The sequence below is a fragment of the Bos grunniens genome, chromosome 13 (assembly GCF_055505025.1).
Source record: "Bos grunniens cultivar Pamir isolate PY7600 chromosome 13, Bosgru_T2T1.0, whole genome shotgun sequence".
NCBI lineage: Eukaryota > Metazoa > Chordata > Mammalia > Artiodactyla > Bovidae > Bos > Bos grunniens.
This window is the reverse complement of record NC_141177.1, coordinates 37,790,571-37,805,498: the sequence shown is the minus strand read 5'-3', so window position 1 is coordinate 37,805,498 and position 14,928 is coordinate 37,790,571.

Below are 14,928 nucleotides of genomic sequence, written 5' to 3'. Positions count from 1 at the left end.
ATTTCTTAACCACAGAGTAGGCATTGTATCTTCCTGATGTGGCCAGATGCATTCAGTGTCTCGATCTGCTTCTAAAAAGGGGTAAAATCCAAAAGAAATGGACTCAGTTTTTTTCCCCAGAAAGTCATTTCCTTGTTCTGTTTCACTGAAGAATTTTCTAGGACTATTGAAACACTATTCTTGAACATGAAATATTTTGAAAGAATAATTAATTTATAATAATAGCTAAACAAAGTTAAAACAGGAAAATAGGATATAAGCTGTGGATAATTAATACTTATTGAGTTCTAAGTTAGACAAGATGGGGAAGTCATATGTATAAAGTTATCCATGTGAAGTGCTTACAACCAAACAGGGGGAAAAAAAATGAACTCAGTACTAAGAATATGGTAAGTTCTATGATACTGAGATATTTGTTAATAGTTCATAAACTTTATAGCTCAGTCTGGCCCAGAGGAGTCAGAAGATTTTCACAGAGGACATAAGAATATTTCCTTTGTTCACTTTGGGGAAACATGAACTTGGTTCACATTGGGGAAAGCTGACAAGAGGTTCTGTCAACTCAGGCTGCTTTTGTTTAGTCACCTAGAGTCGGGAGTTTTGAATTCCACAGAGGGGATACACAACTCCAGCCGAGTCGGATCCTAAGAGCAATGCCACCTACTGTTTCCACATCATGGGAGGAAATCAGGAAAGCCACAGGAAGCCACAGCCTGCACCATTCGTTTATCTCAACAGACACCTCTTAGAAATCACCTTACTTCTGTCTTACAATATTTGAAACCCTCTACACCAGGCCCTGACATGACACACTTGTCTATATCATGGTCTACAGAGGGCTGAACCTGCACAGATACGCACAGCATGACATCAGGCAGAGCCGTGGTAAGAAAGGGTTACCCTCAGGCAGGTCTAGGAGATTTCTGGTGAGCAGAGCAGGGCTTGGTCCTCTTGCTTCACCAAAGAGGCGGCGTTTCACCACTGAGGGCAGCACAGGGGGTGGCTTCTGGGCCCTGAGAGTTTTTTGAGGGGACTGTGAGGGATGGCCTCCCCACACTCTCAAATCCCCTCCCTCGCTGCGCTGTTTCCCTCGCTGCAGTGACCGCAGGTGATGGGAGCCCATCACTGCTCGACGAGCACCACTCAGCCCCCAAGAAACACACCTGCCCTGTCCGGCGTGCATCTTTGCTCTGTGAGTCCAGGACCCCACCCACAGTCACCCCCGCCAGCGCCACTTAGCAGAAGGCGAGGGCCTGCAGGACGCTTCTCTGCAGAGGAGGGGAGCTGAGAGACACAGGCTGGAGTCCCTGAGCTAAAAGCCCACTGCTCTCTGCGCCTCGTGGCAACAACAGCATGGAGTCTTGGTGCCAGATGGAACAAGCACCTGCTTCTCGGCTAAACCTGGCTGGACTGGTGAGGGGGCACCACAGGGTGCCCGGGGTGGCTCTCTGGGACAGCTCAGTCCATACGTCTCTCCCCTCTTTCCAGCATCTTGGTCTTCCCTGAGCTGTTCTCACAGTTATGAACCAAGGGGAACCTACATGGCCACAGTCTACAACTGACTGGCTGGAGCCTCTTTCTACCAAATCGAGTCAGACGGCCAGTGGCATCACATGATGCAGAAAAGCTCACATTTGAAATAATGACAAAGACATGAGCCAGTATTTCCTGAGATTTTCACTTACACTCTACACTTGGCGGGTATGCTTCTACTTTGTGCTTGCATGTGACTGTAAAAATGGCCCAGTAGAACTTGATGTTCTCTGCTTTTGGACAAGATCCAGGCAGATGTAAAAAGATACTCAAAAATTGTCTACTTTTCCCTCAAAGTTTCTGCTTCTCAAGGGCAGCCTGTTTTTCTTTTTTGTTTTGTTTTTAATTTTTCACAGTTTTCTTTTTATTCAGACATGAGCAATATCATTCTATATTTGACAAAAGAGAACTGAACTGACGAAAGCTTTAAATGTGCTTCTATTATATAACAGAATTTAGTCTAATAATCAGTAGTCTTGACTCACATGTAATTCTGAGAAAGAATCTCTCTGATTCTGGCATATTGACCTGACAGGTGGAGGTGGTGCCACAATCCTATCCTTGAATTCCCGATCCTTTTTTCTCAAAGGATACTTCTGAATTTTTAGTTTCCATAGACTGTCAGGTACATTAACTCTAAACACTGGAATCAACTCAGTGCAGGTGGGCAACAACCACAGTCACCATCACAACTCCTGTGTCTGAAGAAATTCCTGCTTCTCTGCAACGCCCTGTCTTGTCTCCTGTGTTCACACGGCCACTCTCCAGATTCATGGAGAGAAGTAAAGCAGAGCTTCTGCATGTTCCAGTTACACTTAATTTCAATGTGGTGCACTGGAAAATATATTCACCGATTCGCTTAATTGTCACTGATATTAGTGTGATCAGTTGCAGCAAAGGAAGCTTTCTCATTGATGGAGATGGGGTGTCACACCCCACTTGCCACGGCATTCAGGTTAGCAGACACTGATTGCCAGACCAAACAATCCCTCTGACCAACGGTCTGTGCAAATGGCTGATTTTCACTTGATGACAGGGTGAGCTGTCACAGAAGCAACGCCTGGGATCCATTGTGATGGGAGACAAGTCTCACGGCTCCTGAGTTCCTGCATAGGTCAAGCCTCCTTTGGGCCATGAGTAATATACTGGTCTTCTCTGACCCTGGGGTCTCCTGTCTCGCTGGCTATCTGTCTGCTTACAAGCAAAGTGAAATCTAGACCTTTAGTTTCAGACCTAATGTGTGCACAGACAGAGTACAAACACATCTAGAGCAAAATACAGAAACCAATGTGCATGTGTGCTAAGTCACTGCAATCATGTCCGACTCTTTGCAACCCATGGACTGTAGCCTGCCAGGCTCCTCTGTCCATGGGACTTCCCAGGCAAGAATACTGGAATGGGTTTCCATGCCCTTCTCCAGGGGGTCTTCCTGACCCAGGGATCCAAAGCAATGAAAAACTGACTCACAGGCTCACTTTCAGTTCTGTTACCATCGAGATCACTCACACTCTGCATGTGACCATAAGGACTTAAATACCATCCAAAGCCTCCATGTGGTTTTTCTGCTAGTTCATGCAATGCCATTGGCGACTAGGCAACTTGTCAAGAGATAGAAATCATTAGAAAGCAGGATCAGGATGCTTGGAGGTGGAACTTCTGAGACGAGCATTTGGAAACAGCAAACACTGCAAAGGAAGCCGGTCAGGAACCAGGGACCTCTAAGTAAAGATGTTGATCACAGGTAAGATCAGAGGTCCAAAGTGGCAAAGTTCCTCAGATGTTTAGGCTGTTGATGGGAGAGCCTGCAGGGGATCGTGATGGGTGGACACCTGGGGCTTAAAGAACTGGCCACCTGGGCAGAGTGTCCCCTGGGGGTTCCGCAGAGGCTTCGTAGCAGAGGGCGGTGGGAACCCAGAGCACACACGTGGATGTACTGCCTGAAGCCACAGGTCAGTGAGGGACGGACAGGACCCTGAGCTCCACCTGTGCCTGCTGACGTGACAGTCAGCCAGCATTTTAGAATCCACCCCAGTTTAATCTGGGTGGGAGATGTCCTCTCTTGTATCACTTACTGGACAACATTAAATCCAACAAAACACTTGAGCATCTGGAAAGCGCTGATACCCCCTCACACATGCCGTCCTGAATAAAACAGCACACTCCCTCCTCTGAAGGCAACTTGCTTTCATTTAGAAATTACTTTGTAAAATTTGCTTATGAGATTAACTGGAACCTGAATCTTCTATTTTCTCAAGTCTTGTGTTGGAGAAAAGTATTGTGTGAGAAAATGAGTTTATTTTTAATCACAAAAGCAGAAGTTCAAACCCAGTGAATGTAATGGAAAAACCCAACAATTTGTTTTGTCAGGATTTTTCTTGAGATTTTAATACCAATATTTGTCCTTAATTTACCTCAAATGCTGAAACTTTTTAACATTCCAGTTCTTCTGCATGAGCAATTTTATTTTCCAGAGAGAAGCGGTATTGAAATGTTTTCATGTCATTGCCTTGGCAACTGAATCCTATATCTTTTATTGTTTTTCAAATTTCATCACGTTTCAAGCAAGAGTTCTTGAAGATAATGGCAGCTAATGCTTATTTATCACCTACTCTGGACCAGGGAGTATTGAAGTGTTTTACATTTACTGTCTCTGTTATTCCTCTCAATGGCTCTATGACGTAAATGTTCCCATTTAACAGATGGAGAATGGAAAGCAACAGGGTTTAACCTAACTGCCCACGTTCACAGAGAATGTTGTGTGAGAATGGACATTGCAACTGAAATCAGACCCTGACTCCAGGGCCATGAACACTGCCTTTTACTGTTTCCAAGGGGCATTTTCAACAACACCTATGATTTGAAAGAACTTTTGAGCCCTTTTTGAAGGTACCATGTCTTCCTTTTAACAGCTTCTGCTCTTGTCCAACTCACAATGACCTAAGGACCACTTTAAACAGACACCCTAGTGGGGACACTCCACACCCTCCCTTCCCTGGACACTGCATCTGCCGGATGACTCAGATGCTGTTACAAACTGCTTAAAGGTTTGCAATTACACATTCTTTGCACTTATTTCACAATTCTGCTTCTTCTGTAGGTGTCAAATCCTTTACAGGGTCAATCCTCTCATCCCCTTTCATGAACATAATGTACAAAGGTAAGCGAGATGAAGAGTCTGGCAGCATCTTTATTTTCATGGCACCTGAACTCCCGCCTCCAAGTCTGCACGTCTGCTATGTGACTCCTGCACTACTGGATCTGGGCTGGAATGCTAGGTCCCAATCCTTGGTGTATTTTCAGAGAGGCCCAGGGATGTTTTTATAAAGTCAACATAAAACGTTTAGTAAAGTCCTCTTGACAATGCATCACCCTCCGTTAGGATGCAATTGCTGTGACATTTGTGTGGCCATTTGTCCTGGGGCTACACGGCCCCAGGGCATCTCGTGAGATGCTCCGAGAAGTCCAGGCACCACTGACAAGAGGCCATTTCTCTGGAGGCTGCTGGTCCCTCTGGACCAGGTGTTTGGCAGATGGGCCAGTGGTGATGTTACCATTTCGCGTCTTCAGGAAGGGGGCCAGCTGTCACTCCTCTTGCAGCACTGCCTTTCAAGTCTCCCTGACTGTTCCCACACCCTGAGTCCCTCACGGTGCGTAGAGTGGACCCCATGGAGCCCGGCACCAGTGTGATCACTCCTTCCCCTTCGTAGCTACCTTGGACTGATACTGCAGAAAGAGTAAACTCTGTAAAAAAGGACTTTATGTCCAGGAGCCAGGCCCTGAGGAAGAACTATTTCCTGGACACCAGTCTGAAATCGGACTGGTTGGTTTTTTTGTCTGTTTTTTTTTTTTTTTTTTTTTTAGTTCAGGTACTAAAGATACCTGATTTTACTTAACTTGACTCACAGAAAAATAAGGACATACATAAGAAACATATGCTGAAAAGACAAAAATCCCTACATATCATTCCATAATTTACCAACATATTTGAAATATGATCTCTATTTAATAAGTTAAGTATTTAATTTATTTAACACAGGTCTATTTTGGTGTAAAGAAGTATTGCAAAGTTCTTAAAAGTTATTTTCCTGAGTCATGACTTTATTGACAGCTTACAACACTTTAAATTTTATATTTATTGATTCTATATACACTGTTTTGTGATATTTTATTGTTCTCACTTGCAAAGAGTTTATTTATAAATAAAACCGGGTAAAATATGAAAATTCTTTGAGCCTGTCTGGCACATCATATCCATGAAAAATTAGCTCCCCTTCCCAGTCTCCCCCACAACCTGTTTATAATGAAGGAGAACTTTGCTCTAGTTTGTTCCCTGAGATCTATCATGGCCATAAACAGGTGGGGCAAAATGAGATTAATTCTTGACCACTATAACAAGCTATTTATTTTATCATTGCTGAACTATAACTATTTTATTGCTCATAAAAATCAGAGTTCTGGGTTATACCATATTATGGGAGTCTAAACCTGTGTTGTGGAGAGACTGAGAAAAATTGAGAATGAAATGCCTGGTCCTTGTAAAGATTCAGAAGAAATTCTAAATATATTCCAGGGATTCTAAGTATTTGGTAATGAAGAAAAACCATAAGCCAAATTCACAGAAGATGGTATAGCAATGGTTGAAAAAATGGTTATGAAAACATTTGTTTTAGGTACAACACCTGTTCTAAAAAATGACTTTATTCTAAGGTTTTATATCCTTGCCTCAGTGCTAAAAACTGTTTATTAAAATGAGAGCTCTCAAAGCATCCGATATTTTAGTCAGTTAAATAGCAATGATGACAAATAATCTGGAATATATCTGACAGATGGTGACTAGACTTACTATGGCGATCCTTGCATAAATGTATAAAAACATCAAATCACAATGTTGTGTGTCTGAAACCAATACAATATTGTAAGCCAACTACACTTCAACAAAAATTTATGCTCTCTACACTTAGGATGCTTTACACAAATCAATGATTACAACCCCCAGAGGGCGGTGCTGCAGTGTGTTGACTCTGTACACAGGTACACCTCTGAGATACTGCAGGCCTGGCTCCAGGCTGACTCAACGAAGTGAGCCAGGCCCGTGCTGCCAGCCCCCCACCCCGCGTGCAGTCACCGTGCTGCACTATCTCACTCCTCTCAGTCGACCTCAGATTTGTCTCCTCTCCCGTCAACAACAGAGCACGAGGTCCTTCCCTCCCACAGAAGAGAATGTAAACGTGACATTGTGCACACTTACCACTGCCCCGACGCTCGTGTCTGAAGAAGCCGAACAGTGTAGGCCTGCAGTTGTTTGCAGACAAAGCGCCCAGAACTAATTTATTCTCTCCGAGTGTCCCTCTCTCCCGCGCCACCCGGTTCTCCTCTTGCCACCTCCAGGCACTCTCTTTGAATTCTTAGGAACGCAACTTTCTAAGTCACTCAAACTGACATCCTTCATGACCTGCCAAAGGCACAAACATAAACACGGTTTCACCACTGAGGAGTTCTGACAACATGCTTCTTGAGGAAAAGTGAAGCGTTTCATTATGTGAAAGTAAAAACAAGTCACTTTCTGTAGGAAACAAATTTCCTCAGAAAAAAATATGAAAAATGCAATGTTAACAGCTTCATTTTATAGATCTAATTTGACTCATTTGGTAACTGCTTAGAGTAAGAGGCATAACAAAAAGACATGTTTAGTGTTAGAATATAAATTTTTAACCCAACTTGAAATGATTTCTTCTTAATGTTAGTGAACACAGAGATGATGACTGGTTGGATTATAATAAACATTCCTTTTTAGAAACACAGAATTTAATGATTTAAAGCAAATCAAAATCTTATCAAATATATTTTGGTAAATTTTTAAATGCAACTTCAATACGCCAGTGGGAAAAAAAAGTGAAAAAAGTGAAAGTCACTCAGTCATGTCCGACTCTTTGCGACCCCATGGAATACACAGTTCATGAAATTCTCTAGGCAAGAATAATTGAGTGGGTATTTTCCTTCTCCAGGGGATCTTCCCAATTTAGGGATTGAACCCAGGTCTTCCACATTGCAGGCTGATTCTTTACCAGCTGAGCCACCAGGGAAGCCCAACCATCCACTAATTTAAAGAAAGTATAAGTGTACTCAGAGTGTAGTTATTACAGTCTCAACCTCCTGGCCACCAGTGTCACAGGATGAAAGATACCTGCCTAGTTCAGGAGTCTAAAGCTGTTTACATAAGCAGGGAGTAGTCTCTGTTCATTTTTATTTGTTTTTAGATAGATTTTCAGAACAGTTTTAGATTGACACAAACACTGAGGAAATGGGCTGAGTTCCCCTAAACTCACCCTCCACTCCCCCCAACTTTGGCGTCGGATGTTAATGCCACACCTTTGCCACAAGCACGGAACTGATATTGCTGTATTTTGTTATTCAGACGCCCTGAGCTTTTCTCCAACATTCTTCTCTCCCTAGGAGCCATCCTGAGTCTCATTAGCTGTGATCATGTCTCTGACTTTCTGTGATTTCAATGACCTTCCCAATTTTGAGGGGTGCTGACCAGGCATTTTGTAGAAGGTCCCTTTGTTGGAAATTGTCTAATTTTTTTCAGACTAGATTGGCTTTTGTTTGTTTATTTTGTTTTGTGTTGGGGGGAGAAAGAACACAGAGGTGAAGTACTGTTTCCCTCACACAGTATCGAGGGTGCACACCGTCAGCGCAATCTGGCCTTGCCAAGGCAGACCTGGACGACCCGGTGGGCAGCTGGAGTCCAGGGTCTCCACAGAGAGGACTCGGCCCTGCCCCCTGCTTCACCCACTCTTTGGAAGGAAGTCACTCTGCGAGGCCCACACTGCAGGAGGGAGGAGAAGAGTACCTACACACATTACTTGGATTCGATTCCATCAGAAACTGAACCTCTTATCCTCCATGTAATTATTCATTTAAGCATTTATATTAGTTTAGATTTATGGGGATTACTTCACACTTCGGGTTATAAACCAGTACTGCTTTAATCATCTTGGTGCCTAACTATTCCAGCTTTGGCCACCCAGAACTCTTTGGGTTGGCTCCTTATTCTGACATACTCCATGGCTGTATGTGTGTGTGTGTGGTGTGCATGTGTGTGTTGGGGGGTGTACATGTGTGTGATGTGTATGTGGGAGTGTGCATGTATGTGGTGTGCATGTGGCAGTGTGTACATGTGTGGAGGTGTGGGGGGTGTGCATGTGTGTGGGGTGTGTGTGTGTGCCTCAGGTGTGTGTGTGTTCAGCACTTTCTTACTTTCAGTCACAATATGTTCCGGGTGCAGTCTGTACATTTCTTGCTTGGATCCTAGGACCAGCTGTTTCTCAAAGCCTTAATTACTTTTTTAAAATTGGGGAATAGTATTAGAAACCAAGATTTGGGTACTGAGTGTGCTTGTTTAGATTGGGGTGACTTTCCTTCTATCTGACAAAGCAAGGATTTTCATGGATATATTAATTATTGAGTAAGTGATACACACAGACCAAGTCTGAAAACAGATATTTTCGTATGTTTTGTCCACTTTCATAGCTGTCCTCTGAGGTGGGCAAATCTGATGCCAGCTGCTCTGTGGTGATAGAAACTGAAATGTATCTAGGTGATAGTCAAGAGAAAGAAACAAAACTAGAGGACTTAACTATTGGCTATCAGGATGTATTCTACAACTACAGTAAAAAAGACACTATATTATTTTCTCTAAGACAGCTAAAGTAACTGATGGAATTGAACAAGGAATCCATGAACTCATAAGTTTACAGTCTGCGAAGAGTTGACTCATTGGAAAAGACCTTGATGCTGGGAGAGATTGGGGGCAGGAGGAGAAGGGGACGACAGAGGATGAGATGGCTGGATGGCATCACCAACTCAATGGATGTGAGTTTGAGTGAACTCCGGGAGTTGGTGATGGACAGGGAGGCCTGGCGTGCCGCAATTCATGGGGTTGCAAAGAGTCAGACACAACTGAGCGACTGAACAGAACTGAACTGATGTATACCAAAGTTTACAGTGCAGTGTAGTGGGGAAAAATGACCTTTTCAATGAAGGCTACTGCTGCTGCTAAGTCACTTCAGTTGTGTCCAACTCTGTGCAACCCCATGGACAGTGGCCCACCAGGCTCCACCGTCCCTGGGATTCTCCAGGCAAGAACACTGGAGTGGGTTGCCATTTCCTTCTCCAATGCATGAAAGTGAAAAGTGAAAGTGAAGTCATTCAGTTGTGTCCGACTCTTTGCGGCCCCATGGACTGCAGCCTACAGGCTCCTCCATCCATGGGATTTTCCAGGCAAGAGTACTGGAGTAATCAGACCAATTGAAAGTCCATATATACAAATGTATATATGGATGAGATGGTTGGATGGCATCACCGACTCGATGGACAAAAGTTTGAGCAAGCTCTGGGAGTTGGTGATGGACAGGGAAGCCTAGTATACTGCAGTCCGTGGGGTCACAAAGAGTCGGACATGACTGAGTACCTGAACTGAACTGATATATAAATGCAATTTCACATCATATAATTAAACACCCAAAAGGGGATAATACATGAGTGGCCTTGGATTAGATAAACTTTTTAAAATAGCAAACATAAATGACTCCATATATAAGAAAAATTCAGCTTTCTTAATTCTAAACCTCAGGCTTATCAAAAGACACCATTAAGAGAGTATGATAGTGATCCACAAACAGGGATAAAATATTTTCAAAACTTGACAAATGAATCATATCCAGAACATATAAGGAAATTTCACAAATCAAAAAAGATGAAAAAGAAAATTCACACAAATTCACCAAGTAAGGAAAAATACAGACTCTTTTAAGAAAATAATTACCCAATAGCCAAGAAAAAAAATCTGAAACATCCTGAACATAATTTATCATCATTATAATGAAAACTAAAACGGCAAAGACAGAACACCCTATATCCACCAGGACTGAAAGGACTGGCAGCACTGCATGCTGGTGAGACACCGCCACACGGCTCCTGGGAAAGCACCTGGAAAAAAATGCACCTGGCAGCACCTGTCTCCCAGTGTTCCCATCCTACACTCGTGCCCTGAGGGATGAGCACGCATGTCTGCCAAGGGTACATATGTGCCTTCCATGGAAGCCATATTAATGAATCAATATCCAAAACACACAAATGTCATCGGGAACAGAAAGGGTAAATAATCTGTGACATAGTCATGCAACCAAACACAACATAGCAATGAGAAAATGAACTCTTAGAACACACGACGACCAAATGAAACTTACACATTTGATGCTGAGTGGCAGATGTTAGAGGCAAAAGAGTGCAGAGTGTCATGCGATAGAGAAACAGGCAATGTGTGACCAAGGCCCAGGTGTGGTTCTTCAGGATGCACTGTGCATTAAGAACCATGCACCATATGTTTATTCTGTGCTGAGTCCCTGGGAGTCAGAGCAGACAGTGACAGTGGACGAAGGAAGGGCCTCTCTCATCACAACCCCAGGGACACTGAGCAGTCTGTGCTCCTTGTCCTCCAACCGTGAGCTCTGAAGTGTGAGGTCTTCTCCTTCCTCAAGTGGGAAACGACTCCCAAACCAGAAGACACTTGAGGTGGTCCACTGAACCTGAAGGTCTGGCTGCTGCTGAGTCCTCTGAGGCCTCTGTGTGTGTGTGTGTGTGTGTGTGTGTGTAAGGGGTGCCTATGCTAGAATTTCATTTACTAAAATTATTTGGCAATTTCAGTGGCAGGACAAAGTACATGCCACTGGACACATTGGCCGCGAGTCTACACATGGTGACTGTGGGCATGGATGCGTGTGTTTTCCTCGTCCCCTACCCCTCATGTCAGCACCAAATTGCGAAGTTTCCTCTGTACATGACAACCTATTATTCATAGAGAAGGCATGTATTTTTACAATAAGATGAAAAAATACAATCCACAGGTTCAAAAATTCTCAAATATTACAAACATACAAACTAAATTGAAAACATCTATGTTTAGTCCTCAGGATGACAGGACTCTTTCCTTTCTTGCTGATCACACTTCAGAGTGTGATAAAGCTACAATCACCCACATTGGCAGGAAGGTGTTACTTCAGCCATCAGTAACTGCCCTGTGACTGTGAGCACCGGCCTCGTGGCCTCGTGGTGGGCCAGGAAGCAGTGTGCATACTTGTGGGATGCACAGAGGCCTCACGTAGCAGCTTCCACTCCCGACATCACTGCCAACAGACAGTTTCAGCAGCCACAGTCTGGCCTGGCCCCTGAGCAGGGACCCACATTACAGGATAAAGGCCTGATGGACCCCCCCAAGGCAGGTGACCCACACCAACTCCTGCCCCAGGGGAGGGGATGCTGCAGACGGTGGTGGAGAACACGGACGCAAAAGACGAAGTGGGTTAAACTGGAGGTGGGGATTACCACTTGTGTTTGGCCATTAGTCTGTCTGCTATCTTTTAAAAATAACTGTGACTTTCACCTCCTTGGAGAGCCAGGAACAAGACCGAGTGGCTATGGTGTGGGGCAAACAGGGATCGTGGCAGCACAGGGGGTGGGCCCCCGCTGTCTCTGCCGACGTTCTGCCCGTTTGCCTTCAGACCTCACGGCTCCCCTGCAAGCTGTCGGTTCCAATCTTCTCACCAGCACCTGCACCCCAGCCTGAGGGACTTCTCTGGCTGAAAGGAATCCTCAGCCTGCCAAGACTGTTCCAAAGACTCAGAGCCCCAAGAAGCAGCCCCAGCAAATGACAGATGGAAGTTAATAGGAAACTACTTCCTCACCCGCCCTGTGCGAAGTCAGGAGAGTGGCTGCCTGTGTGCACAACCTTCGTGAAGGGCGTGAGGGCCCCCTGGGGCTCTGAAAATGACCTACATCATGACCTGGGGGTGGACACCAGAGTTTATAGGTAGGACCAACCTACCCAACTCCACTGTTAAGATTTTTCATACTTCACTGTAGGTATGTGCAAATGATAAGTTTAAATTTTAAAATATAGATAGGATTCCGATTCATGACAATTGACTAAATAGATTACCGTCCCAAAGAATCTATTACTGGGTTTACTTTCATGAAACCCCATGGAAATAAGTGTACAGAAAGTACACAGACATCTTTATAACTACAAACAGAACAGGAGTGGGAACAGACTTCTGCCAGCCCCAGGTGGCAGGACATCAGTTCAGTTCAGTCGCTCAGTCATTTCTGACTCTTTGCAATGGGTGAGATGAAATGGAAGACGAGGGGCACAGCTCGGGATAGACTTGAAGGATCTTCAACAGAGCTGGTTACCAACCACTCAGAAAGGCCCGGGAGAGGTTCACCAGGGATACCAGGAGTCTCACAGGGCAATATGAGGAGTCTTTTGGTCAGCTAAAAGAACTCAAAAACACAAGCATCATGAAGCTTTACTGACAGATGATGCCTGACGTTAACCGTAGATCTGCAGCTGCAGGTGTTAAATCATCTTCTCTGAACACAGAGTTCTTAAAGGAACAGAGGACCTCTGCAGTCAGTCCTGACATGTCTTCAGCAGATTTATGGCCTTTGGGTTTCATGGTGTCAGTGGAACCATGTCAGTGGTATACCACAGGGTACAGAGTGATGGGTGATGATTGTCAGCCAACATTTTTTTCAGGGTGCATATTTACCTTCTGTGTTTTCTAGAAGATACATAGTGTTTGATTTTTCACTAAACGCCTGTTTTCATTTTTAGCTCATTGCTGCCCAAATAGATAAATCACTGCAGATTTATACCACACAATAAATGGCAATGCTGTTGTATTCAGAATGTCAGCTGGGCTTCAACTGTCCACCTAGTCTAAGGTAAGTTAACCCACAGTTTCTGGCCTCCCCTGCCCGCTGGCAGCCTTCCACAGGCTTCTGTGGGGATCAAACACTTGGCATGGTCAGCTGGAGCAGCTGCAGCCCAGACTGTCACTGCAGAATCTTGGGAATGGGGAGAAGAGAGCACAGCCAGTAATTCTTCAGAGTTAATAGAGAATTAAGAGTAGTATCTTTCTTCACAGCAGAAACTGGAACTACAAAGTAGATATCTGCTATACCTATCCTTACTTTAATGAAATTTGAAACTGTATATTGTTAAAGCAATTTTTAAAATAAAATGGAGCACATTCTAAACCAGAAAAAAAAAAATATCAGGACAATAGTGAGAAGCTAGGGTGTATGACTATCGTATGTGTAAACATATTCATTAGAATTATAGAGGTTGACTCACAAAGAAATTGTGAAAAGACAGTCCTCTTCAGAATGGAGCTAGTAAGAGACAGTGTGTGTATGTTTGGACTCATAAAACATTTTAGTATTTCTGTATATATGATGTATGTATTTATCTATTTATTGTCTATCCTTATACAGAGAGTTAGATAAATAGATGATATAGACAGATAATGTAGATACAGACAAGGATACAGATATGAATATGGACAGACACACTCATGGTCAGGTTGAAGTAGTGAGACAAGGATTGACTGTTATCCAGCTATCTGGTGCCAGATTATGGTATTTCATTGCGCTGACAAGATCACTGGATGGACTTACTAGACTGTAGTAGGCTTGCCTGAGAACAAACTCTCGTTGTCTGCCATGTAGAATAAGCCTCACCCCAAACAACATCCACTCTGTGTTTTATGGAAAAGCACCTTGCTTCTCAAGGCAGAGGAGCCCTGTCTAGTGACGGGCTTATTCCCACTGGATCACAAATAAACACAGGTCCAAGCCAGATTGTGCTGCTTCTCCCTGATGATGAAGGATAATTCATAGCCCTCCATCTTCTGGGAGAGCTGCTCAGATGGCAGAGAGAGAAACTATGTGTAAATGAAGGATTCAGCTTGGAAAACAAGGAGTTAAGAGATATTTAATTTCTAGCCTTGCTAATTTCCATATCTCACTCAGAGTTATTTGCTCCTTTTGAGGAAAAGAAAACAAACCCAGTATCAGAAACTATGTCATCTCAATACCTCATATTTTACGATGATAAAGTTATCACTGTTGTTGCTGTTCAGTCACTCAGTTGTGTCTGACTCTTTGTGACCCCATGAACTGCAGCACAACAGGCTTCCCTGTCCTCCACTATCTCCCTGAGTTTGCTCAAACTCATGTCCACTGAGTAACTGATGTTATCTAACCATCTTATCCTCTGCCAACCCTTCTCCTCTTGCCCTCAGTCTTTCCCAGCATCACAGTCTTTCCCAATGAATTAGCTCTTTGCATCAGGTGGCCAAATATTGGAGCATGAGCTTCGGCATCAGTCCTTCCAATGATTATTCAGGATTGATCTCCTTTAGGATGGACTGGTTTGATCTCCTTGCAGTCCAAGGGACCCCCAAGAGTCTTCTCTAGCACCACAAAGGATCAATTGTTTGGCACTCAGGCTTCTTTATAATCCAACTCTCACATCCACATATGACTTAG